This window comes from Marmota marmota, unplaced genomic scaffold (genome assembly GCF_001458135.2).
Source record: "Marmota marmota marmota unplaced genomic scaffold, marMar, whole genome shotgun sequence".
NCBI classification, from domain to species: Eukaryota; Metazoa; Chordata; class Mammalia; order Rodentia; family Sciuridae; genus Marmota; species Marmota marmota.
In genome coordinates this window covers 3,253,550-3,280,780 of record NW_025999992.1, presented here as the reverse complement: position 1 = coordinate 3,280,780, position 27,231 = coordinate 3,253,550, and the positions used below count along the sequence as shown (strand labels likewise).

General features: G+C 45.2%; 1 pseudogene; it reads left to right on the top strand.

Annotated features, from left to right (window-relative positions):
* LOC107159434 overlaps positions 1-27,231 on the top strand; it is a 70,288-nt pseudogene that overhangs the window by 311 nt on the left and 42,746 nt on the right.

Below are 27,231 nucleotides of genomic sequence, written 5' to 3'. Positions count from 1 at the left end.
GAAGTTTGTTTCCTTTGGCTGACTTTGTCATTGTTTTCCAGAGACAGAAAGTTCTTCATTCCAAGAGAAAAATTGTGACATGGAAGAGACACTGAACTGGAGGATGGATGAAGTCGTGTTTCTGAAGAGAGAGAAGAGACAGGTGGACAGCCTCCTGAGGCTGTGTGGGAAAGTGAAGCACCTCGTCCAAGGTACTGCTCCCGCAGTCACGCTGGACACCCTTGAGAGCTGTCACAGGGACGAAGCAGGCCACAAATAGTGGGGCCTTTTTTTCAGGGAGAAGCTTTTAAAAAAACATTCTTGACCCAGTTTTCAATGTGTTTGCCTGGGGAAACACCTTCCCCTTGTACATTCTTGTTTGTGTGCCTCCATACCCTTCAATGTCCCTGATTTCCCAGTATCAGTGTCCTATGCTGGCTTCCCAAGGAGGGGAGGTGTAGATCTTTCTCCAGTCTGTGCCCTGAACATGAGGCTGCTTGCTGCTTTGTCACTCCCAGTGGTGTCCTGAGTTACTGGTACCTTCTTCAGGGTAGGGCCTTCACCATGGTGTGAACACAGGATTCACAGGCAAGCCGTGTGGTGGACCATGGGCACTCCACGGTTCTGGCACAAAGTTTCTGTAGCTGGTGGAATTGCATTTCTTGCCTTGGTACTTCCTTTTCCCCTTTTTCATTGTGTTTATTTCAAATTCAACCCAAAACTGTACCAGCTATCTGAGTGGATGTCTCTGAAGAGTCTCCCAGGACAGAGGGCTTATTTTCCCTAGCGGGGAGGTGGCCCTCAATCTCCCCTCGTCTCCCAGGTTTCCTTGGCTCTGGCCTGTGCTTGACTCCTGTTTGACAGAGAGTGGCATCTACTGCTTGCTGGGACAGGGACATAGGAGGCCAGATACAGAACTGTGCCCCTGATGTAGGTTGATCATTGGGCCAGGGGCAGAGTTTCCTTCAGAGTGCTGCCTGAGTGCTGCGTTGGGACATCAGATGCAGTGTCACTACTGAGTCTCTGTATGGAGCTTGTTGTCCTTCTCTGGATGCTCTTGAGAGCTGTGTGGCCCTGGTGTTCTGAGGTTGACATTAATCTGTGCCTGGCCTTGGGTCTCTTTTCCATCTCTAAGATGGGGCACTGACAGGTCTCAGCCGGAGATTTAGTCTTAGAGCTCTAGGGCGTTCTCCTGAATTGGTTCATTGTGCTTTCCCTCTTGCAGGGTGCACATCAACAGCTTCTGGGCCTCCTGGCATGGTTGCCTGACTCCCATGATATCTCTCCTGCTTGGGCTTCGCTTCCTAAGCCTCCTAACCTCCTCCTGCAGTCTGGACATTAACTTTTCATGTCAGCTCCTGCATACACTGAATTTAAAGGCACTCCCTTTTTCCTTGAAAGATCTGTCCATTTATGTACTATGCTGTTCTCATGGTTCATGATTACAGTATGTTTTATTTCAGAGATTATTGGTATTTTTAAAGGTTTTCTTTTTCTTTTCCTTGCATATTTTCCAATTTCATCCAAGTTGCTTTTTTCTGTTAGTTTGTTTTTCTTTCTTTCTTTCTTTCTTTTCTTTTCTTTTTTGTATGCTTGGGATAGAACGAAGGCTTTCCTTTTCTTTTTTTTACGTGGTGCTGAGGATCAAACCCAGTGCCTCACATGTGCTAAGCAAGCAGTCACCAGTGAGCTACAATCCCAGCCCAAACCTAGGCTCTGTGCTTGCCAGGTAAGCACTCTGCCACTGAGCTACACCAGCCCTGTTGAGGTTTTTGGTATCTACTTCCCGCTTTAAAGCTTTTCCTATTCTAGTTGGAGATTTTTGTTTGTCTGTGTCTATGAAGGCAGTCCCCACAAATGGATTGATAGGTTGAGTGCTTCTGGGTCAAGGCCCTTGGGGTTCTGTGGCTGCCCCTAAATTGACCTGGTCCTTGAGGGCTTCTCTTGAGGGCTGATCATATTTGCAGCCCCTGCCTGCAGCCAGGTTTCTGGAGCCAAGAAGGAGAGGAGGAGGAGGAGTCTCTGCTTTACTTCTGCTTTCCTGCCTTGGTGGCTATGTCGTCCTCTTGGTTCTTAGATTGAATAATCCCTGTCCTCTGGAGCTGCCCAAGACAGGTGTGTGTTTAGAAGTAGCCTCCAGGCCTAAGAGCCCTGCAGGTGGTCCTTTCTGCCCCTTGCCAGGTAGAGAGCAGCCCCCATCTGCCTCCATGTTGGAAGTGGACTCTCACCAACTGCTTCTTAAACAGACTTGGAACCCAATTCCAGTTCCCTCTCTGCCTCTCCCAGTCTAGGGAGCTAGGCCTGGCTGAGCTTATGTCTGCTGTGGCCTAAGGTTCCGTATTCTCAGGCCCTAAGTGTCTTTTGCCACTGGTGTGGCTGTCTTTCCACTTCCCAGCTTGTATTGCTATCGGACTCCTTTTCTACTCTCCTCGTTCCTGCTGATTCTGATCTTTCAAAAGTAATTTCTAATCTGCCACTGGAGTGGGATTTGTGGGGGGGGGGATAAATGTGTGTTTCCAACTGTCCCCTCCATACAAGAGCTTACAGTCTATTTTTAATTATTAAAACTGATGAGCAAGCCCAAGGCAAGATGGAGGGGAGGAGGGATGAATTCTTACTGAAACAAAAATCCCAGCAATGATATTCGCTTAAAGAAATGGTTTTCTTAAAGAAATGATTAGAAATTCTACGAAAGTAAAATAAGATGACTAGCAGTTTAACTTCCATATTTCCTATGGTTTCCCAAGTGGACTTTGGAGAGATTGAAGCAAGACACTCAGAAGATCTGAACCACAAAAGACTGAATGAAGCCATGAGGGTGAGCCAGCCGGCATCCTCAGCCTGCAAGCAGATGACGCACTACAACCTAGACTGTGAGGTCCAGGAAATGGCTGCAAGGATAGACTCGCTGATGGACAGCCACATCTTCCAGATCTTCTGGGAAGAAGCTGCAGAGTCATTAAGCTATCCCCAAGGAGAATCTGAAAGACGAACCCTTGTGCTTATAGAGGCCTATGAGTACTTGTACTCGCCTTGTTACCAAAAGTTCATAAAATTGTATCAGGATCTGAAGTCAGGAGAGGTCACCATTGGAGAAATCAATGTCATCTTCAAGGACTTTGTAGATAAATACAATGACCTGACTTTCGACCTCCAGATCATGTGTAAAGTAGACCCCCAGGCCCAGAGGGGCTGGATCTCAGAGCGTGTTGAACAGATCAAGGAGTACCATAGCCTGCACCAGGCAATCAGCTCAGCCAAGGTCATCTTGCAAGTCAAAAACAATTTTGGATTGACCGGTGACTTCAGTGTTATTTACACTTTAATAAACTTTGTAAGTTATTTTCTGGGGACTCCTGGGAGGTAGGGGCCTACCTCAGACTCCTTGGAAGCCCCAGGGCTTCTGGGAAGGTCAGTGTGGCAGCACCCTTCAAGGACTCTCATCTAGGTTGCACTAAGTCTGGAATATTCCAAGCCCTGGGTTTTTACCTTTGCTTGAGACAGTGTGACTGTTCCTTAGCTAGTAAATTTTCTTGAGTTGATATGAAAACCCAAAATTCGGGATAGAGAAACCATCCCTTTTCTAAAGGAATCTCATCTCTTTAGATTGTAAAAGCACAAAAGGAAATATTTTGTCAGCTGTCCAGGTACCTCTCCCTAGTTCTGGTGGAAATGCCAAATGGTACCTTGTTCCTGTTGTAACTCAGGCCTGAGTCTCTTCTTCCTATTTGTTAGCCTCAGGTTTCTAAGACATGTGTAGCCCATTTTTCAGTAGAGACAGGTGTGATAATGCTTAGAATTTAGCACAGAGTATGGAAGTGTCCATACCTAAACTTGAACCCTTCGGTACATCTGTGAGTAACTCCCAAAAACAGAGAAGCCAACGACATGGACCTGGCAGGGCTATTGTGAGGAGCAGGTTTCAAAGTCCAAGTAAGCTTCCCCATAGGACCTTGGGTACCGGTGACAGTAGCTACTGCTGCCCAGCAAGGAGGGCTGTGGAGGCTATGCTATCCTTAGTGCAAGAGAGTGTCATGCTGTTGCCATAGCAGCTGCTGGTCCAGGCATGTGGGGGCGGGGCAGGCATGGGTAGTCTCTGGTGCAGCCCACAGCAGAGCTTCATCTTGCAGATTGATGACTTCGAGGCCACCCTCCTTGAGACACTGGACCAGATCAGCCCACAGAATATCTGGGCTAAGAAGCTGCTGCAGGACATCAGCGAGCCCTGCTGCCAGTGTCTAGAAGAGCTGGCCCTGCAGAAGGAGCTGGTCAGCTGGCTGCAGAAGGCCCTGGGAGGTATGGGGGGCACTTGACTTCAGTTGTTTGCCAAGTGGGGTTCCTGAGCTTGAGGGCACTCTGACTCATTCCTGTGTGTGTGCTTTAAGTGGGGGATAGTGTCTGCTTCCAGGCTCACAGTGGAGTCTGCATCAGGATGGCTTCTCAGGGTTCTGGTTAAAACTGTTTACTTTGCTGCTCTCTCCATCTGTGTTCGTAAGCATCTGGATTTCCTTTGCTCCTTCTAACTCATTCTGCCAGAGGCCTAGGTAAGCTCCTGCAGGCAGGGGGGCATTGCTGCTCTAAGCTTGTAGAAAATGTGCATTTCTCTTCCAGCCTAGCGCTAGGCAGCCTGCATGGTTGTGTGGACTAGATAGAGGCAGGGGAGGAGAGGTAAGAAAGAAAGTTCAAAGAGGTGGAGCAGGGGCAGAGGCCTAGAAGACCACCTCCTGCTGCCACTAAGGCTGTGCTGGCTCCATCTCTCATCCAGAGCTGTGCTGCTTCCACCTTGTACTCCTGAGTCTGCTTTGATGTACATTCTTTGATTAGTAATTAACCCTGGGGGAATTATCTCAGTTTTTTAAATAAGTAATTGTCCACATATTATTAACCAACTGAATCTGAATTGTTTAAGTGATGATGTTTGTGGATTAAAGGAAATAAGTTACACACAAGCCTAGAACAGTGCCTGAGACATTGTTTGGTAAAGGTTAGATGTTGGTCAGTGGTGTCATCATATGCTGCAAAAGAAAAGGTTCCCTGGTGTCCTAACTGAAGGCAGGAAGTATCACACATCCTAGGTGTTTACTTAGTGTCTATTGATGGCTTCACGAAGGATCGTGCTCCAGGTGAGAGTTGTGCAGAATCCTGGAGTGGTCCTGTGCTGACCTGTTCTCTGCCCCAGGCATCACCGAGCTCCAGGTGTTTGTGGACCTGGCCTCCATCTCAGCTGGAGAGAGTGACATTGACGTGGACCGGGTGGCCTGCTTCCATGATGCTGTGCAGGGCTATGCGTCCCTGCTGTATAAGCTGGACAAGAAGGCAGGCTTCAGCGAGTTCATGGAACAGTTGAGAGAACTCTGGAAGGCTCTGCAAAATGACCCCCATCTGCCCCGTAAATTGGTGAGTCTTGTTCCTGGTTCCAAGGCATGGAGGTCTTGCAGCCCTGGGGAGCAGCTGTGCTTTGAGGGCACATGGGCATGGAGGCATGTAGGCAGCCATTTAAACTGATGTTTAAAACCAGCTTTTCTTCACATATGGAAATGCTTTCTTTGTCTTGGGTTGGAACGGGAGCTACAGAACTGCATGTCAAGAGCAGTCTCCACCCTACAGGACAAGTGTGGAAAGAGCATGGTAGGAAGTGTGCAAAAGGGTGTGCAGCAGTTTTCTCTGAATGGTAGTAATTTTCCATTTGTTTGGTTACTTTTGAGTATTTTTCACAATTAATATTGATTTTTTCATCAGAAAAAAAAAAACACTTAAGTAAACTGCCTGTACCAGCATCTGAGTAAACGTACACTCATAACTTGCCCAACGAGAAGAGATGTCCAGAAGCCTGCATCAGCCTTGGGACAATCCTGTGTGTGGTTGGAGGGTGGGGAGATGGACAGAGAGAGCAATTTGCAGTTTCATTTTTCTGCTAGAAGCTGACGTTCTGTTGCAATTTTTCAAGTTCTTCAGGTCATGCTCAGGGACCATGGCAGGACATTAAGATTTTAGGGCTCCTGTTCAGTCAAGCATCTCTCCTCAGAGGGCCTTTATCCTGGGAACCTAATAGGATGGTGGCATTTCACTTGGGAGTGTGGCCTGTGGCCATCCACCCAATCATCCATAAGTGCAGGCCACGTGCACTCCAAGTGTCAGCTAGGAACCAGGCACCAGCGCAGCCACACTGAGTGGCCAGGGTCCTTGGGGACCAGGCAGGGTCCTGAGGACCAGTCAGAGGCACCTGAGACAGCCTCAGGCACTGGATGAGCAGCTACACCCAGAGCCCTGGAGGAGAGTGGCTGGAGTTTGCCCAGCAAGGGCAGAGGCAGGAGGAGGACATCCAGGAAGATAGTCATTCGAACCCTGGTCCATGTTCTCTGCTTTTATCCCAATAGCGAGATTCTGCCAGGAACTTGGAGTGGCTGAAGACAGTGAAGGAAAGCCACGGATCCATTGAGCTCTCGTCCCTGTCCCTGGCCACAGCAATCAACAGCAGAGGCATCTATGAGATCAGGGCATCCACAGGTGACCAGAAGGTGAGCCCTCCCAGATTCCAGGTGCAGTGTTGGTGGCATGCGTTGGCCTGCTGCAGAGTCAGGGTTTCAGCCACCAGAAAATGGCCTTTAAACATGTTGTGCCTCCCAGATCTCCCCAGATGCCATCCTGAGCCTGATCCTCCCTGGGGGTCACAGTGACCTGGAGCCAGATCGCTCCTACACTTTGGAAGAGCTGAGGGATCTTTTAAACAAGCTGATGCTGATGTCTGGCAAGAAAGACCACAAGAGTATGGAAGTGGAGAGGTTTTCTGAGGTGAGCAGGTGCCCTGTTGCCTCAGGCTGGGCATGCTCACTGCCCTGCTACTTGCAAAGGGGAAGGGGCAGGGGTTGGCCTCCGGTGGACAGAGTGGCTCCAGAGAGTGGAGCTTGTGGGTCTGCAGGGTGCACCTTGCCTGGAGCCACATCTGAGGTGGGACAGGCCTTGGAGGCATCAGCTCCTCCTTAAGAACATCAGAAGTTTCTGTCACCACTGGTGGTTAATCAGCTGCATTTAGCAGGAGGTGACCAAGTAGATAGATCTTAAAAGGAAGCACAAATGTCTTTGTTTACTCTGTAAATTGGTAAAGTCAAACACCTCAAGATTCTAATGGGCACTCTTCTTCAAAACTAAAGTAATCAAGCCAGGTGTGGTGGCACATGCCTGTAACAGCAGTGACTCAGGAGGGAGTCAGGAAGATTGCAAGTCAGAGGCCAACCTCAGCAACCTAGTGAGATTCTGTCTTAAAATAAAAAAGGGCTGAGGACATAGCTCAATGGTAGAGTGACTGGTTTCAATCCCCAGTACCAAAAAAAAAAAAAAAACTGAAATAATTGTTGACACAGGTTGTTGGTTTTTGTAAAAATCTCTCCCTCTCTCTCTCTCTATATATATATATAGATAGATAGATAGATAGATAGATAGATAGATATAGATATAGATATAGATATCTCCTGTTATAGGTTCTTTCCTTACAGTTTGTTTGTACTTCACAATTGACATTTTTTCCTCCAGTGCAGCCATAGAGCCAGGTCCTGGCACATACTAGGCAAGTGCTCTACCACTGAGCACAGTCCAGCCCACATCAACATTCTTATCTGCAACCTGATCTCTTCCTGAAGGTGGCTGCCCTCTCCCTAGGCTTTTTGTGTTTCCCAGTGACCCTGTGGGAGGAGTGAACCCAAGCCCCTTGACTTAGAACCCATGTGTGTCTAGATTGGCACGTCCTTCTTCACTAGCTCACTGTGACTTCTGCCTCATGCCCCTGTTTCCCGCAGTTATTCTGCCATGTGCAGCGGCTCATGCAAGCCTTCCTGAACCTGTACTCTGCGGGAAACATGCTGTTCTGGACCTGGACTGCCGAGGTCTACTGCTGCCCCGGGAATGGCAACTCCATCTGCATGGACTTCCACTTGGAGTTGGTAAGCCAGCTGGCAGAGAGTGGGGACGTCACCCAGCTCCTGGAAGCCCTCTGCAGGCAGATGGAGCACTTCCTGGATGACTGGAAGGAGCTGGTGAGCAGAAAACGCAGGGAGCACTTTTACCTCAACTTCTACACGGCCGAGCAGCTGGTCCTCCTGAGCACCAAGCTCAGGAAGCAGAGTCCCAGCAAAGCTGCCCTCATGATGCTGTCCTTCATCAAAGACAACTGCACCCCAGCTGACGTCTTAAGGGCCACCGAGGGGTTCAATGAGGCCCCCAGACAGCACGTGAGGACAATGATGGAAAAATTACCTCCATTGCAATCCGCTGAGATCAGCCTGGTGACCAAGCTGAAGGCCATCATGGAACAGTCCCTGGAGAGCATGAGTGTCTTTCTGCCTGGCTGCCTGGACCTGGAGGCCCTGGGTCATTGTCTGCTTGCCTGGCCAGGATGGGCAGGCCTCCTGTGGAGCGGTCACTCCCCTTGGGCCTGCAGGCTGGCCAGCCCAACCTGGTCTTATGTGGCCACTCTGAGGTGTTGTTGGCTACCTTGGCCATCTACATGCAGGCCCCAGGCCAGCCCCTGCCCACCTTCGATGAGGTGCTACTCTGTACCCCGGGGACCACATTTGAGGAGGTGGCCCTGTTCCTGCATCGCTGCCCGGCCCCGGTTTCCCAGGGGCACAAGGTCTACAGCCTGCTGTTCGCAGATCAGCTGAGCTATGAGGTGGCCTGCCAGGCAGAGGCCCTCTTCCGCAGCCTGTGCACACAGTGTCCCCGGGAGGACTACCAGCTGGTGCTGGTCTGTGATGCGGCACGGGAGTGCTGCTACCTGCCCTCAGCCTTCAGCCAGCACAAAGTCCACCTCATCCCCCAGGCACCCCTCCATGCCATCCAGGCCTACCTGGCACATCACTACCAGGTCCCAGCACAGACCCTGTCCGCAGCAGCTGTGTTCAGAGACCAGATGTGTGTGGGGATCGTGGCCTCGGAGAGAGCAGGAGTTGGTAATGAGAACACTGGGGTGGGCAGGCAGTCTCTCAGGGTTTCCCAATGACCCCTGCCTCTGCAGCAGTGGGCACCTCAGATGACACCCCTCTGCAGGTGGGAAAGTGAGTCTCAGGAGGGTCTGACTGCCTACAGTCAGTACTTCCTCTAGAAGGGGCCCCCTTTCCACCCACGTTGCAGTTCCTGGGAGCCCAGCTCCTCCTTGGATGGACTTCTCTGCAGGTCACTTTTTTCTTGTGTAAACCCTTGACCTTTTCTGGGTCGCATTAGTGTGAGCAGAGGAGGCACAGCTGCTCTGGCTCCAGGAGAAGAGTGCTTCGCACCCTCCCTTCAGTCACTGACATGTGTCCTTGGAAAGAAGTGGTGACTTCCGTTCTGTTGATTTCATCCCATGAACATCACTGTGCCCTGTCAGGACAAAACCTGCCCTCCCCTCCCTGCTCGGGACATACCTCTGCTTTTACATTATTACACTTCCACTGCTGTCATCATGGAGAATGCCAGGATGCTGAGTAGGTGACAGCTGGGGACTCTGGCTTCATGGTGGAGTTGTGCTCTATTCTGATATTCCCTTGCATCACTTTTGAATTTTACACAGAGAAGTAACTGTTTTTATTATTTTTAAATTGGATTTGCCCCAGGGGTGCCCTACCACTGAGCCACATCCCCAACCTTTTTTATTTTTTATTTTGAGACATGGTCTCACTAAGTTGTTTAGGGCCTCAGTAAATTGCTGACGCTGGTCTTGAACTTGCAATCCTCTTGCCACAGCCTCCCAAGTAGGTGGGATTACACGCAGGTGCCACTGCTCTTGCCTGAGATGTAATTTCTAATCTCTCTGGATTCTCTTCCTTTTGGTCCATAGGCTTGGGATCTCATTTCCTTATTTTAACATTACAGGGAAATCTCTCTATGTGAAGAGATTGCATGAAAAACTGAAAAAGAAGTTAAACAGTGAAAAGGTCCCTTTAAAGATTGTTCGGTTGACTGACACTCGGGTGGATGAGGGCCACGTCCTGGGCTCCCTCCTGTCTTTCTGGGATTCTCAGTATGGGAAAAAGCCCATGATATTCCACTTTGATGTGACTGCTTCGGTAAGTTCCCATATGGCAACCAAATGGCCACATCAGAAGGTGTAATTCCAAGGGCCCCACCTGCTTCTCCCTGTATGAAGAGTCTCTTCTTTCTACACCTACCTGTGGTCGATACCCTTCTCTCAAGGAACAAGACAGGAGGGTCCTGGGGGTTGGGAGAGATGATTGGCAATTGTTTATTTTTAAACCCATGCTTCTCTGTCTTTAGGTACAGTCTGGAACTTGGGTCTTTCTTTTCAAACTCCTCATTTTACAATACCTAATGGATACAAGTGGGAAAATGTGGCTTCGGAATCCGTGCCATTTATATATCATTGAAATTACAGAAAGAAATTTAGTGCAGTCAAGGAGGTCTTCAAAGCAGGTATGTACAAGGGCATTTGCAGGTGGTCATGGTACACTTTTGATTCTGTGGCCTGTGGCTTGGGGTGACACATCTTAGTTGTTTCCCACTTTTGCCTTAGAGGAGCAGCATGTACAGTGTCAGGGGAAATGCATGCTTGGGCTTAGAATTCAATGATGTCTGGAATGAGAATGCTCTTGTGTTGATTGGCAGCATCTTGGATTTGTCTGGATCTGTCAGATTGGTGCTGTGTGTCTGGGTTGAGTCCCAGCCATGCTGAGTGATGGGAGATTCCTCTGTTGACAGACACTGTCTCCTATGTTCACTGCCAGTGAACATGGCAGGGACACTTCGCTCATAGAAACCCATTAGCTGGTGGGAGTTCTATTGTCACACACCGTTTGTGCTTAGTGGAGAGATGGAGCCGCAGGATTGGAAATGGCTTCCTGGTTCATAATACAGCTGCCATAGTTGAGCTTTTGTAGTACCCTAACGTGCAGATGCCAGCCTCTGTGAACAATAGACTGCAGAAAGCCACATGCATTCAAGTGATTTTTTTTTTCATAAAGTCCCATCCAGGGTAGACTGCATGGAAGGTGTCTGCCAGGAAATCAAGTTCTAACTTCTACTTATGTCTCTCCTTTGCAGAATCCACATGTCCCCCAGTTCAGTTTTCTTGATATCTTCCCCAAAGTCACCTGCAGACCTCCCAGTGAAGTGATAGCCATGGAGCTGAGCCCTGAGAGGAGCGTCATAGAGCCTGGAATGGATGAGAGAGAGTTCCAAAGTGCCACTTTCCAAAGACCTTACCAATATTTAAAACGATTCCATCAAAAAGAAAACCTAGACACATTTCACTATCAAGAAGGCTCTGTTGAAGGTACCCCAGGGGAATGCATCCAGCACCTACTCATATACTGCGGGGTCATCAACCCCTCCTGGTCAGAACTCTGGAATTTTGCTCGGTTCCTCAACTGTCAGCTCAAGGACTGTGAGGCCTCTCCATTCTGCAATCCAGGATGTACTGAAGACGCACTACGGGGCTTCAAGAACTTTGTGGTCACCTTCATGATCTTCATGGCAAGAGACTTTGCCACACCAACACTTCATACCTCTGACCAGAGCCCTGGGAAGCACACGGTCACCACGGATGGTGAAGATGAAGAAGAGCTCGCCCCCTTCACTCTCCGGAGGAGGTGGGAGTCAGAGCCTCACCCATATGTGTTCTTCAATGGTGACCACGAGACCATGACATTCATAGGCTTCCATCTCCGGCCCAATGAGAATGGCAGCATTGATGCCATCAACCATCTCAATGGGAAGATAATCAAGAAAGATGTCATAACAGAAGAACTGTACATAAGGCTGTTGCTTCAAGGCGTGCCCTTCAATGTTGACTTTGATAACCTGCCCAGACACGAGAAAATCTTGAGACTCTGCCAGCCATTAGGAATTTCTTGGGCCCTGGACCCTGATGAAACATATGAGCTTACAACAGACAACATGCTCAAGATTCTGGCCATTGAGATGCGGTTCCGCTGTGGGATCCCAGTTATCATCATGGGAGAAACAGGCTGCGGGAAAACCAGGCTCATTAAATTCCTTAGTGATCTGCGGCGTTGTGGTGCCCAGGCTGAGACCATGAAGTTGGTCAAGGTTCATGGAGGAACAACTGCAGCCATGATCCACTCCAAAGTCTTGGAGGCTGAGAAAACTGCCTTATCCAATAAGGACCAACACCAGTTGGACACTATCTTGTTCTTTGACGAAGCCAACACAACAGAAGCCATAAGCTGTATTAAGGAAGTCTTGTGTGACCAGACCGTGGATGGCCAGCCACTGGAGGAGGGCTCAGGCTTGCACATCATAGCTGCCTGCAACCCTTACAGGAAGCACTCTCAGGAGACCATCTGCCGTTTGGAGTCAGCTGGTTTGGGGTACAGGGTCAGTGCAGAGGAGACAGCAGACAGGCTGGGCTCCATTCCCCTCAGGCAGCTGGTGTACCGTGTCCATGCCCTGCCCCCGAGCCTGATTCCTCTAGTGTGGGACTTTGGGCAACTGAATGACGCTGCTGAAAAGCTCTACATCCAGCAGATTGTGCAGAGACTGGTGGACCACGTCAGGATCAACAAGGAGGAGACTCGTGTGATCACGGAAGTGCTCTCTGCCTCCCAGAGGTTCATGAGGAACACTAAAAGTGAGTGCAGTTTCGTCAGCCTCCGGGATGTGGAGCGCTGTGTGAAGGTGTTCACATGGTTTCATGGCCGCAGCGAGATGCTCTTGGTGAAGCTAAACACCTTTCTCTGTGAGACCAGTGTCAGCAAAAATAACTTCAGGAGAGACTCCATCCTCTGGTCCCTGGTGATGGCTGTGGGGGTCTGTTACCACACCTCCCTAAAGGAGAAGGAGTCCTACCGCAGAGCCATTTGCAGGTATTTTCCAGAACCATATGACAACACGGGGTCATCCTGGACGAGATCACACACGCACAGGATCTTTTCCTGAGTGGGGTGCCTCTGAGGAAAACCATAGCCAGGAACTTGGCTCTGAAGGAGAACGTCTTCATGATGATCATCTGCATTGAGCTAAAGATACCCCTCTTCCTGGTGGGAAAGCCCAGAACCTCCAAATCTCTCACCAAGACCATAGTGGCAGATGCCATGCAGGGCCAGGCCGCACACTCCACTCTCTTCCGCAGCCTGAAGCAAGTCCACCTGGTGTCATTCCAGTGTAGCCCCCACTGCACCCCACAGGGCATCATAAACACCTTTAAGCAGTGCGCTCGCTTCCAGCAGGGGAAGGACCTGCAGCAGTACGTGTCTGTGGTGGTGTTGGATGAGGTCGGCTTGGCAGAAGATTCCCCCAAAATGCCCCTGAAGGCTCTGTACCCACTGCTGGAATATGGGTGCATTGAAGATGATCCTGCCCCCCACCAAAAAGTCGGCTTCATAGGTATTTCCAACTGGGCCCTCGACCCTGCCAAGATGAACCGGGGCATCTTTGTGTCCCGTGGCAGCCCCAGTGAGAAGGAGCTCATAGAGAGTGCCAGAGGGATCTGCTCTTCAGACAGCCTGGTGCAGGACAGGGTCCGAGGGTACTTCGCTCCTTTTGCCAAGGCCTATGAAACAGTGTGCAGCAGGCAGAACAAGGAATTCTTCGGGCTTTGTGACTACTATAGCCTCATCAAGATGGTCTTCGCCACCGCCAGAGCATCTAACAAGAAGCCTTCTCCACAGGATATTGCACAGGCAGTCCTTCGGAACTTCAGTGGCAAAGATAACATTCCTGCTTTGGATATCTTCATGGCCAGTTTACCTGAGGTCAGGTACGTAGGAGAGCTCAGGACCCTGGAGCTCATCAAGCAGAACATTTTCAGGGATATGAAGACGGCAGCAGTGGGGGAGCTAGAAGGAGCTGAATCCCGCTACTTGCTCTTGCTGACCAAAAACTACATGGCCCTGTGGATCCTGCAGCAGTTATTCTTCAGTGAGGACCAGCAGCCCGAGATCATCTTTGGTTCCAGTATTCCCCGGGACCAGGAGTACACCCAGATCTGCAAAAACATCAACCGGGTGAAGATCTGCATGGAGACCGGCAAGATGGTGGTGCTGCTGAACCTGCAGCACCTCTATGAGAGCCTGTATGATGCGCTCAACCAGTACTACGTCTACCTCGGGGGTCAGAAGTATGTGGACCTCGGGCTTGGCACCCATCGCGTCAAGTGTCGGGTCCACCCTGACTTCCACCTGATTGTCATCGAGGAGAAAAATGTGGTGTATGAGCAGTTCCCTGTGCCCCTCATTAACCGGCTGGAGAAGCACTACCTGGACCTCAGCTTGGTGCTGCAGGGGTGGCAGAAGAGCATCGTGCAGGAGCTCACGCAGTGGGCAGAGGACTTCGCTGACGTGAAGGCCCATCAGTTCCTGGCTGGGCACAAGTACAGCCCTGCTGACGTCTTCATCGGCTACCACTCTGATGCCTGTGCCTCTGTGGTGCTGCAGGCTGTGGAGAGGCAGGGCCCCAGGGACCTGACACAGGAGCTATACCACAGGGTGTCTGAGGAGGCCAAGCTGATCCTGCTGGACTGTGCCACACCAGATGCTGTGGTGCAGCTGAGCACCTCCACGCTGGGCTCATTTGCTGCACAGACACTGTCTCCGGAATACTGGAACAAGCAGCAGCATCACTCCTTTGCAGATTTCCTCCAGGCCCAACTTCGCAATGCAGACTCAGAGCGCCATGCCATCTTTACAGAGGTGACTGCCCCCACAGTCTTTCCCTTTCCTCTTTTACCCAGGAGCCAGGAGGTCTCCACTCTGTTTAAGGCACCATTCAGTCTGGAAAATGGATGTGTCCCCTTCATGTTAGGATCAAGGAGGATAAGTTCAGTTAGGCTTCTCTTGCCTGTTTGTGAGCAGAGCTCTGTTCTGAGAGTAGCACCGGGCACAACGTTCACTTCCCCAGAGTGCCAGCAGACCCCAGGTGTAAGTGATTGGCCTACTTGTCATCCTTGGAGTGTAAGAGTAATGGACTCTGATGCCTCCCAAGCTGGTGCCCTTAGTGTTATAAGTGAAAGTTGTGCAGCCAGGCGGGGGCATGGATCATAGGTGGTGTTAGTAGAAAAGAACCTGGCTGGTTGCAAACTTCACACATCAGCTGAGCTCTCTATTCAGGAATGAAGTTTCATGTAGGAATGGGGTGATGCCTCTGATGGATCCACTCTGCTGGAGGAAAATAAGCCATCAGCCAAAGGGGAAGTTTGCGCTTATATAGGTTATACTGAGAGGTAACCTAATTATTGTAGAGTGTGTCTAATGGAGGGTCTGGGGTCAGCGGTCAGAGGACCAGAGGGAGGGTCTAGTGTTGTGGTCAGTATTCATCTCTTTCCCTGCATGGTCTCATTGTACTATCACTGAGAAAGGACTTATTTGGGGAAGGGTCAATACTTTGGCTTCTTCCCAGAGACTGCCAGTCTAGGCTTGGATGAGTATTTCCTCCCCAGGGCTGGTCTTGTCACCAGCAAAGATTCTTCCAGGGGAAGGATCAATGCTACCAATGTATGGCTTTTTTTTATTATTCCCTTCTCCCAGGCTGCACTATTTTGGTGTTTTTAATTTTCCATATCCAACAGCCAGTTCTTCTTAAGAGAGGCAACTTGGGCTGGTCATGAGGGCTGCCTGGGCAGGCATCAAAGGCAGAGGGCTCCTTGGGGCACAGATATTGAATCTGAATCTGCATCTGTGCAGGAGACCAGGAAGGGACTGCTGAGAGTGCATGAAGTTCAGGCTTCATGAGTGCTGGGTCATGGGGATAGGATAGGTGGAGAGACATGGGGAGGGCCTTGCAGCCTTAAGCTTGGTCTTGCTTGTGCAGAGAGGAGCTATGTAGGAAAGTGTACGTGGTGGACACACCCCACTGCCCAGGTGATAGGAAAACAGTGGCACAAGAGACTGGCATTGAGAGGATACACCAGTCAGGAGGCTGCTGTCATGGTGCAAACTGCAAATGGTTAGCAGACAGCATGGCTGGGCTAATCACCGACTCCATGGAAGGGAGGCAGAGGAAGAGGACAGCCTTCCTGAACTCATTGCAGCTTTGTGCAGTCACCATGAGAATCCAGGGAGGAGCAATGGGTTTGGGAGCCAGTGGTGACATCTGTTTGGGATAGGTTTGGATGTCTGCTGTGTAAGTTGGATGTAGGAATTGGAAGCTTGTCAGTAATGACAGGGTCAGAGAAAGGGTCTGGAGCCAGGTGCAATAATACATCCCCATGATCCCAGTGGCTTGGGAGACTGAGGCAGGAGGATCTCAAGTTCAAAGCCAGCCTCAGCAACTTGTAGAGGCCCTTAGCAAGACCCTGTCTCAAAATAAAAAAAAAAAGGACTAAAGATGTCACTCAGTGATTAAACAGTCTTGCATTCAATCCCTGGGACCAAAAAAAAAAGAAGTGTTCTGAAGAGCTGAGGTCCTATGTGCCTAAAACGACTGGGTTTGCACTGTGGAGTATGGTCCATAGCAGAGAATTGAGAACTACTGAGGGGAGGGAAAGTTGCCAGTGGCTAACTCCATCTGATAGCAGGAAGCCAGATTACAAGAAGAAATGGCATTGTGCTGAGTCCTAAAGGATCAGAAGGCTCTCAGGTAGGGGAAAAAGCAGAAAGAGAGATATTGGCATTTCAGAAGGAGACCAAGGCAGCTTTGGGTCAGGGCAAGCCTTCTCTCTGACATCTGTTGACTCTGAGGTTCTGCTTGCCTCGGCCACTCTTTGTATGTAAAAGCTGCTCTGGGTTGGGCTTCTTTATGTCTGAGTGCCCGCTGGCCCCGAGTTCTGACCAGTTCTCTGCGCCCTTGCTTGAATCTGGCTGATGGCTTGTGTGCCCATGTTGCAGGTCACCACCTTCTCCAGACTGCTGACGAACTGTGACTGCGAAGCTCTAGGGGCAGAGGTGAAGGGCTTGGCCCCTAAGCCTGTGATCCTGTCACTGCAGCAGTTTGACACTGAGTACTCATTCCTCAAGGAAGTCCGGTGAGGTGCCCTGCCTGCCCATCACCCTTGGCCCCTGCCCTGGGAACGTGGTATCGCATGCCAGGGTGTGGTAACCACTTGTAAGGAACTCTGAGTACTATGGAGGCTCATTGCTCAGCCTCCTGGTATGCCCCTCTGGCCCCAGATGTAAGACAGCTGTGTCCGTCTGTCTCCTGAGCACTGTGTGGCCCTTTTCTTCTCCAGTGGATTGCATCCTCACCTTGTGGAGGGAGACCCCACCTGGATGCTGGGTTCTGCATGGCCTGTGTTTCCCTTCACTTTGTGGAGTATTATGATCCGTGTTTTTGTTTTTTGGGTTTTTTTTGTTGTTGTTGTTTGTTTTTTGTTTTTTTTGCTTGTGCTGGGGATTGAACCCAGGGCTGCTCTACCACTGAGCCACATCCCCAGCCCTAATTTTTATTATTATTAATTCTGAGATAGGGTCTCGCTGTGTTGCTGAGGCTAGCCTGGAACTGGTGACCCTCCTACCTTAGCCTCCTGAGCTGTGGCTGCCCATGTTTTAGGACAGAGGACTCACTTGGGTGATTCTCTTTTTCTTTCAGAAGCAGCTTAATGAAGACAGACAGACGTAAAATCCTCATTGTCCAGATAGATTTTGATGATGGCGCTCACAGTGCTCAGCTCATTGCATCAGCTAAGTATGTTCTCAGTAGTTTTCTAGGAAAACATAGGAAGCCAAAATCTCCCCAGGACATTCTGAAGAATTTTTTCTATGAAAACAGTGTGGAAATAAGAATGACTCTCCCTCCCAGCTCCTGACATGGGCTAGAGAAGCTAGAGAGTAAAGGATGAAGGAAAAGGCCAGTAATGGCACAGAAATTGTGGAATGAAAGATGTGTCAATAATGGAATTTTTGTAGTGTTTAGGAGGATGTGTTAAAGCTGCATTTGCTGTCATTTACAGTCCTTTTTTGATCATTTTGATTTTGAATCACATAATTAAAATTAAAGTTCAGTCTGGGATGTAGCTTGGTGGTACAGCACTTGCCTAGCATGTCTGAGGCCCTAGGTTTGATCCCCAGTACTGCCTAAAAAAAAAAAAAAGAACTTATCATAAGTTTAAGGGCAGTAAGACTATATAAATAAATTAATATTTATTTAACATTTTTGTGGTGTCCATAAATCTGAATAATTAGCTATGTTCTGTTAACTCATGTAATTAAGAGTGACATCTGCTCCTTTAAAGCACTGGGAGCCTAGGATAAGTTAAGACCCAGCCAGATGCTATGGGGAGGTGGTCTGTAGCCACTGGGTGTGCAAGGAGCACTGTACCACCCAACATTGTCTTGAAATTGGAAGGCCAGCAAGCCCCACCCTCCGAACACGGGGCTGCTGAGAAGGACAGAGTAGTGTCCTAGGGAAAGAAAAGTGAAATCACAGAAAAGGAAAACAGGAAGCAACCAGCTTCACAGGAAAAAGCTTTTGCTGTAATCAATCAATCCCCCTGAACCCCTAGTTCAGGCAGTTTTAGAACTTTATATCTAGTGTATAGGGGGAGGGACTCAGAGGTTCACATTCTACAGAAGTTCCAATAACAACAAGTTTTTCTTTCACTATTCTGGGCCAATTAATCCCTCAAAGATACTTTTTGCAAGAATTAGCACTGGAGAAAGGGAGAGCCCTCACCCCCACCCCCAGCTGTTTCCATGGAACCCAATTAGTAACACTTTCCCTTTTTTAAATTTATATTTTATTTTTCATTGATTTTTTTAAATGACAGTGGAATGTTTTACAATACTTGTTACACATATAGAGTACAATTTTTCATATCTCTGGTTGTATATAAAGTATGTTCACATCAATTCATATCTTCATACATGTACTTTGGATAATGATGTCCATCACATTCCACCATCCTTATTAAGCCCCTGCCCCCTCCCTTTCCTTCCCAGCCCTCTGCCCTATCTAGAGTTCCTCTATTCCTCCCACGTTCCCCCTCCCTACCCCACTATCAGTCAGTCACCTTATATCAGAGAAAACATTCATCCTTTGTTTATTTGGGATTGGCTAACTTCGCTTAGCATTATCTTTTCCAGCTGCATCCATTAACCTGCAAATACCATGATTTTATTCTCTTTTATTACTGAGTAATATTCCCTTGTGTATATATGCCACATTTTTTTTATCCATTCACCTACTAAAGGGTATCAAGGTTAGCTCCACAGTTTAGCTATTGTGAATTGTGCTGCTATAAACATTGATGTGGCTGTGTCCCTATAGTATACTGTTTTTAAGTCCTTTGGGTATAGATCGAGGAGACCTGGGTCAAATGGTGGTTCCATTCCCATATTTCCAAGGAATCTCTATACTGCTTTCCATATTGGCTACACCAATTTGCAGTCCCACCAGCAATGTATGAGAGTACTTTTTTCCCCACATCCTCGCCAACACTTGCTGTTGTTTATCTTCATAATAGCTGCCATTCTGACTGGAATGAGATGATATCTTAGAGTAGTTTTGATTTGCATTTCTCTAATTGCTAGAGATGATGAGCATTTTTTCATATATTTGTTGATTAATTGTATATCCTCTTCTGAGAAGTGTCTGTTCAGGTCCTTGGCCCACTTGTTGATTGAGTTATTTGTTATTTTGGTATTTAGCTTTTTTTAGATCTTTATATACCCTAGAGATTAGTACTCTATCTGATGTGTGAAGGGTAAAAATTTGCTCCCAAGATGTAGGCTCTTTATTCATCTCACTGATTGTTTCTTTTGCTGAGAAGAAACTTTTTAGTTTGATTCCATCCCATTTATTGATTCTTGCTTTTAATTCTTGCACTATAGGAGTCTTAATAAGGAAGTAGGGGCCTAATCCCACATGATGAAGATTAGGGCCTACTTTTTCTTCTATTAGAGGAAGAGTTCTCTGATTTAATACCAGGTCCTTGATCCACTTTGAGTTGAGTTTTGTGCATGGTGAGAGATGGGAGTTTAATTTTATTTTGTCATATATGGATTTCCAGTTTTCCCAGCACCGTTTGTTGAAGAGGCTGTCTTTTCTCCAATGCATGTTTTTGATATCTTTGTCTAATATAAGATAATTGTAATTTTGTGGGTTAGTCTCTGTGTCCTCTATTTTGTACCATTAGTCTGCCAGTCTGTTTTTGTGCCAACACTGTGCTGTTTTTGTTACTATTACCCTGTAGTAGAGTTTAAGGTCTGGTATAGTGATACCCACCTGCTTCACTTTTCCTGATAAAGATTGCTTTAGCTATTCTGGGTCTCTTATTTTTCCAGATGAATTTCATGATTGCTTTTTCTATTTCTATGAAGAATGCCATTGGGATTTTGATTGGAATTGCATTAAATCTGTATAGTGCTTTTGGTAGTATGGTCTTTTTGATAATATTATTTCTGCCTATCCAAGAGCAAAGTAGATCTTTCCATCTTCTAAGGTCTTTGTTGATTACTTTCTTTAGGATTCTGTAGATTTCATTGTACAGATCTTTCACCTGTTTCATTAAGTTGATCCTCAATTATTTTTTTTCTTTTGAGGTTATTGTAAAGGGGTAGTTTTCCTCATTTCCATCTCAGAGGGTTTGTCACTGATATACAGAAATGCCTTTGATTTATGGGTGTTGATTTTATATCCTGTTATTTTGCTGAATTACTAGTTCTAGAAGTTTTCTGGTGGAGGTTTTTGGGTCTTCTAGGTATAGAATAATATCGACAGCAAATAGTGCTAATTTAAGTTCTTCTTTTCCTATACATATCCCTTTCATTTCTTTCATCTGTCTATTGCTCTGGCCAGTTTTTCAATAACTATGTTAAATAAAAGTGGTGAAAGAGGGCATCCATGTCTTGTTCCAGTTTTTAGAGGGAATGTCTTCAGTTTTTCTCGGTTTAGAATGATGTTGACCTGGGGCTTAGTGAATATATAGCCTTTACAATGTTGAGATATGCACCTGTTATTCCTAGTTTTTCTAATGTTTTGAACATAAAGGGGTGTTGTATTTTGTCAAATGCTTCTTCTGCATCTATTGAGATGACCATATGATTCTTATCTTTGAGTCTATTGATGTGATGAATTACATTTATTGATTTCCATATGTTGAACCAACCTTGCATCCCTGGGATGAATCCCACTTGATCGCGGTGCACTATCTTTTTGATATGTTTTTGTATTCGATTTGTCAGAATTTTATTGAGGATTTTTGTATCTATGTTTATTAGAGATTTTGGTCTGAAGTTTTCTTTCTTTGATGTGTCTTTGCCTGGTTTTGGGATCAGGGTGATATTGGCCTCATAGAATGAGTTTGGAAGTGCTGTGTCTTTTTCTATTTCCTGAAATAAATTATAGAATATTGACATTAGTTCTTATTTAAAGGTCTTGTAGAACTTGGCTGTGTATCTACCTGGTCCTGGGATTTTCTTGGTTGGTAGTCTTCTGAAGGCATCTTCTATTTCTTCAGTTGATGTTGGTCTATTTAAATTGTGTATATCATCCTGAGTCAATCTGGGCAAATCGTATGACTTAAAAAATTTGTTGATGCCTTCAATATCTTCTATTTTATTGGAGTATAAGTTTTCAAAATAATTTCTAATTATCCTCTGTATTCCTGTAATGTCAATTGTGGAATTACCTTTTTCATCATGTATGCTGGTAATTTGAGTTTTCTCTCCTTCTCTTTGTTAGTATAGTTAAGGGTCTGTCAATTTTATTTATTTTTTTTCAAAGACCAATTTTTTGTTTTGTCAATTTTTTCAATTGTTTCTTTTGTTTCAATTTCATTAATTTCAGCTCTAATTTTAATTATTTCTTGCCTTCTACTGCTTTTGCTTTTGTTCTGATTTTTCTAGGGCTTTGAGATGTAGTGTGAGGTCATTTATTTGTTGACTTTTTCTTCTTTTAAGGAGTGGACTCCATGCAATAAATTTTCCTCTTAGTACTGTTTTCATAGTGTCCTGAGATTTCGATATGTTGTGTCTATGTTCTCATTTACCTCTAAGAATTTATTAATACCCTCCTTGATGTCTTCTGTAACCCATTGTTCATCGAGTAGCATATTGTTTAGTCTCCAAGTGTTGGAGTAATTTTTATTTTTTATTTTGTCATTGATTTCCAATTCATTCCATTATGATCTAATAAATTGCATGGTAGTATCTCTACTTTTTTATATTTGCTAAGAGTTGCTTTGTGGCATAGGATGTGGTCTATTTTAGAGAAGAATCCATGTGCTGCTGAGAAGAAAGTGTATCCACTTGATAACAGATTGAAATATTTTATATATGTCAGTTAAGTCAAAGTTATTAATTGTATTATTGAGATCTATAGTTTCTTTATTCAACTGTTGTTTGGAAGATCTATCCAGTGGTGAGAGATGTGTGTTAAAGTCATCCAAGATTATTATGTTGTGGTCAATTTGACTCTTGAACTTGAGAAGGGTTTGTTTGATGAACATAGCTGCTCCATTGTTTGGGGCATATATATTTATGATTGTTAAGTCTTGTTGGTGTATGGTTTCCTTGAGCAGTATGTAATATCCATCTTTATCCCTTTGGATTAACTTTGGCTTGAAGTCTACTTTATTTGATATGAGAATGGAAACCCCTGCTTGCTTCTGCAGTCCATGTGAGTAGTATGATTTTTTCGGAACCTTTTAACTTCAGTCTGTGTATGTTTTTTCCTATCAGATGAGTCTCCTCTAGGCAGAATATTGTTGGGTCTTTTTTAAAATCCAGTCTGTTAGCCTATATCTTTTGATTGGTGAGTTTAAGCTATTAACATTCAGAGTTATTATTATTACTTAAAAATTTTTTATTTGTTTTAATTAGTTATACATGACTGTATAATGCACTTATATACTTTGATACATCATACATAGATGGGATATAATTTCTCATTTTTCTGAGTATACATATTGTATAATCATATTGGCCATACATTCACATATATACCTAAAGTAATAATGTCTATTTCATTCTATTATCTTTCTTATCCCCACATCCCCTGCATTCCCCTCCTTTCACTTCCCTCTATCTAATCTAAGGTAATGCTATACTTTTTTTGCCTTTATGCATATACTTTGTTGGGGTTTTTTGCATTACAATTCTTAATACACATATATACCACAATTTTTGTATCTCTGTTTGTATATAAAGTATGTTGACACCCAATTCAAGTCTTCATACATGTGTTTTGTATAGTATTGTCCATCACATTCCACCATTGTTGCTAATCCTCTGTCCCCTCCCTTTCCCTCCCACCCCTCTTCCCTATCTAGAATTCATCTATTCCTCCCATGCTCTCCCTCCCTACCCCACTATGAGTCAGCCTCCTAATATCAGAGAAAACATTTTCCATTTGTTTTTTTTGGGATTGGCTGACTTCACTTAGCATTATCTTCTTTAGCGCCATCCATTTACTTGAAAATGCCATGATTCTATTCTCTTTTACTGCTGAGTAAAATTTTCATTGTGTATATATGCCATAATTTTTTTATCCATTCATCCACTGAAAGGCATCAAGTTTGGCTCCACAGTTTAGCTATTGTGAATTGTGCTGCTATAAACATTGATGTGGCTGTGTCCCTGTAGTATGCTGTTTTTAAGTCCTTTAGGTGTAGTTCGAGGAGAGGAATAGCTGGGTCAACTGGTGGTTCCATACCCAGTTTTCCAAGGAATCTCCATACTGCTTTCCAAATTGGCTGCACCAATTTGCAGTTCCACCAGAAATATATGAGTGTACCTTTTTTCCCATATCCTCACCAACACCTATTGTTGTTTGTCTTCATAATAGCTGTCATTCTGATTGGAGTGAGATGATATCTTAGAGTGGTTTTTATTTTCAATTCTCTGATTGCTAGAGATGATGAGCATTTTTTCATATATTTGTTGATTGAATGTATATCCTCTTCTGAGAAGTGTCTGTTCAGGTCCTTGCCCATTTGTTGATTGGGTTATTTGTTTTTTCAGTGTTTAGCTTTTTGAGTTCTTTATATACCCTAGAGATTAGTGCTCTATCTGATGTGTGAGGGGTAAAAATTTGCTCCCAAGATGTAGGCTCTTTATTCATCTCACTGATTGTTTCTTTTGCTGAGAAGAAACTTTTTAGTTTGATTCCATCCCATTTATTGATTCTTGCTTTTAATTCTTGCACTATAGGAGTCTTAATAAGGAAGTTGGGGTCTAATCCCACATGATGAAGATCTGGGCCCATTTTTTATTCTATTAGACACAGAGTCTCTGGTTTAATTCCTAAGTTCTTGATCCATTTTGAATTAATTTTTATGCATGGTGAGATTTGAAGTTTAATTTCATTTTGTTGTATATGGATTTCCAGTTTTCCCATCACCATTTGTTGAAAATGCTATCTTTTCTCCAGTGCATGGTTTTGGCACCTTTTTCTAATATAAGATAATTGTAATTTTGTGGGTGAGTCGCTGTGTCCTCTATTCTGTACCATTGGTCTACCAGTCTATTTTGGTGTCAATACCATGCTGTTTTTGTTACTATTACTCTGTAGTATAGTTTAAGTTCTGGTATAGCGATACCACCTGCTTCACTTTTCCTGCTTAGGATTGCTTTAGCTATTCTGGGTCTCTTATTTTTCCAGATGAATTTCATGATTGCTTTTTCTATTTCTGTGAGAAATGCCATTGGGGTTTTGATTGGAATTGCATTAAATCTGTATAGTGCTTTTGGTAGTATGGTCATTTTGATAATATTAATTCTGCTATCCAAGAGCAAGGCAGATCCTTCTATCTTCTAAGGTCTTCTTCGATTTCTTTCTTTAGGGTTCTGTAGTTTTCATTGTATAGATCTTTCACCTCTTTTGTTAACTTAATTCCCAAGTTTTTATTGAGACATGGTTTATATCTACAGCCATATTGGTTTATTTTTGTAATTTAAGTTGACTTGATTTTCTTCTTTGATTAGGTTTTGCTTTCGGGTACTACCTCCCTCTCTTGATTTTCAGTGTTGTTTTCCATTTCCTCTTCATAGAATATTTTTCTAAGTATGTTTTGTAGTGCCAGTTTTCTAGCTAAAAATTTTTAACTTTTGTTTATTGTAGAAGGTTATTATTTCATCATCAAATCTAAAGCTTAATTTTGCTGGATACAAGGTTCTTGGTTGGCATCCATTTTCTTTCAGAGCTTGATATATGTTGTTCCAGGATCTTCTAGCTTTCAGTGTCTGTGTTGAAAAATTTGCTGTTATCCTAATTGTTTTCCCCCTATATATAATCTGATTCTTTTCTCTTATGACTTTTAAAATTCTCTCCTTATTCTGTATATTGAGCATTTTTATTATAATGTGCCTTGGTGTAGATCTGTTGTGATTTTTGTACATTCGGCATCCTGTAGGCTTCTTGAATTTGGATTTCCAATTCATTCTTCATGTTTAGAAAGTTTTCTGATATTATTTCATTGAATAGATTGTTCATTTCTTAGGTTTAGACCTCTATGCCTTCCTCTATCCCAATAACTCTTAAATTTGGTCTTTTTATGCTATCTCATGTTTCTTGAATATTCTACTTGTGTTTTCTTACCATTATCACTGTGTGGTCTATGTCCTTTTCAAGATAATATATTTTGTCTTCATTGTCCTATCTTCCAAGTGGTCTTCTTTGTTGGTGATGCTTTCATTTGAGCTTTTAATTTGGATTATTGTTTTTTTTTTTTTCATTTCAAGGATTTCTGTTTTTTGTTTTTTTTTAATAGTCTCAACTTCCCTGTTGAGGTGATCTTTTGCTTCCTGGCTTTGTTTATGTATCTCCTTGTGAAAGTGATCTTTCAATGACTGTATTTGCTCTCTTATATCTTCCTTGAGTTCACAGAACATTTTAACCATGTTCATCCTGAACTCCTTCTCTATAATTTCTTCTGCAGTTGGAGTTCTGCAGAGGTGCTGATAGATGATTCTGCTAATGTGCTTGCAAGCCCTAGTTGGCTAGAACTTTGGGCTTTAGGTGTCTGGAGCCAGGACTCTGGAGTTCTGTTGGAATGCTGAGGCTCAGAGCTCTGTGAGGGGTCACAGCACTGGTGATTTCTGTGGGAAGCAGCTGTATAGGGGTCCTCTAACACTCTCCAAGATGCAGTATTCCGACTAGGTGAGATCTGGATCATGGAGGACACAGAATGCTGCCTCCCTCTGACCCGCCATCTATGTTCCAGTAACAACTTCTCTTATCTTTGAAATGTAAATATCCCTGTGAAGCTTTGGCCCGAAGCCAGAGACTTTGTTAAAAGAATCTGTCTTGGGGATGCAGCTCTGTGGTAAAACACCCAGGCTCTAAAAAAAGAAAGAAAGAAAGAAAAGAAAAAAGAATCTGTCTTCCTTATTACACTTTGCATTTGTAAACACCACTTCCTGCTTGAAAACCTTTACAAACTATTATATATCATTTTAGACTGGAGAGTCTACACCACTAGATAGCCCATAAGTGAAAAACTAGTAAACGGGGCTTTGTTCCTGGAGTGTCGATCTCCTTCATGCCAATTTTAGTTATTGTAAGATAAAGCAACAGGAAATAGGAAAGTTAACTATATTGAGCTCTTTTGCAGAGATTCTTTTGCCTAGGATCAATCATGGTGAGGATTTCTGGAGAAGCTTAATGAAGATTTTCTGTGGAGGAGGAGGTGCCACTACAGTAGGGATACTGGTCAGCAGTGAGAGGTTAAAAGTGAGTCCACCAGCAGGAAGCCACCTCCTCCTCTCACAAGAATGGTGACCCCTGGGAATTGTATGGAATGTGGTAAAGCCCCTGACAGTTCCTGGGACACCCATGTCTTGACTTTTGCTCCATTGCTTGCTTTGTTTTGATTTTTGTTTTTCAATAGGTATTCTGCTATCAATGAAATCAACAAAATACAACGAGCTGAGGGCTGTGTCTTTGTCTATTTCATCGTAAAACTGTCCCGGATGGGGAGCGGAGCATCCTATGTGGGATTCCACAGAGGTAGGGCCAAAAGATGAGTGACTACTTTAAGTATGTCTAGGCTGCTTCTTGGGGTCCCCTGCTGCCCATATCTAGGTCAGATGCCAACCCCATCTGTCTCTGGGCTTTTCACCTGGGCTCACTATTCACAACCATCACCCTGGGACTTGCTGCTGCTGTGTCAGCATGGTCTGACCTACCTCAGGAGTACACAGGATGCACTCTACATCCCACTCTTTGTTGTTCAAATGACTCAGAGATCTTCCCCTTGCACACCAGCCCTAGTGTTAACTCTTTGTGCCTACTCCTTGGGGAAGTACTGTGTTCAAATCAGTCCATCCCTTTTTCTGTGGAATGGTCACCAGCTGGATTATGTAAGACAATTGGTATTCTAAAAAGAAGGAAATAAGTTTAATAATTCCACAGATGGAAAGCCAATCTGTC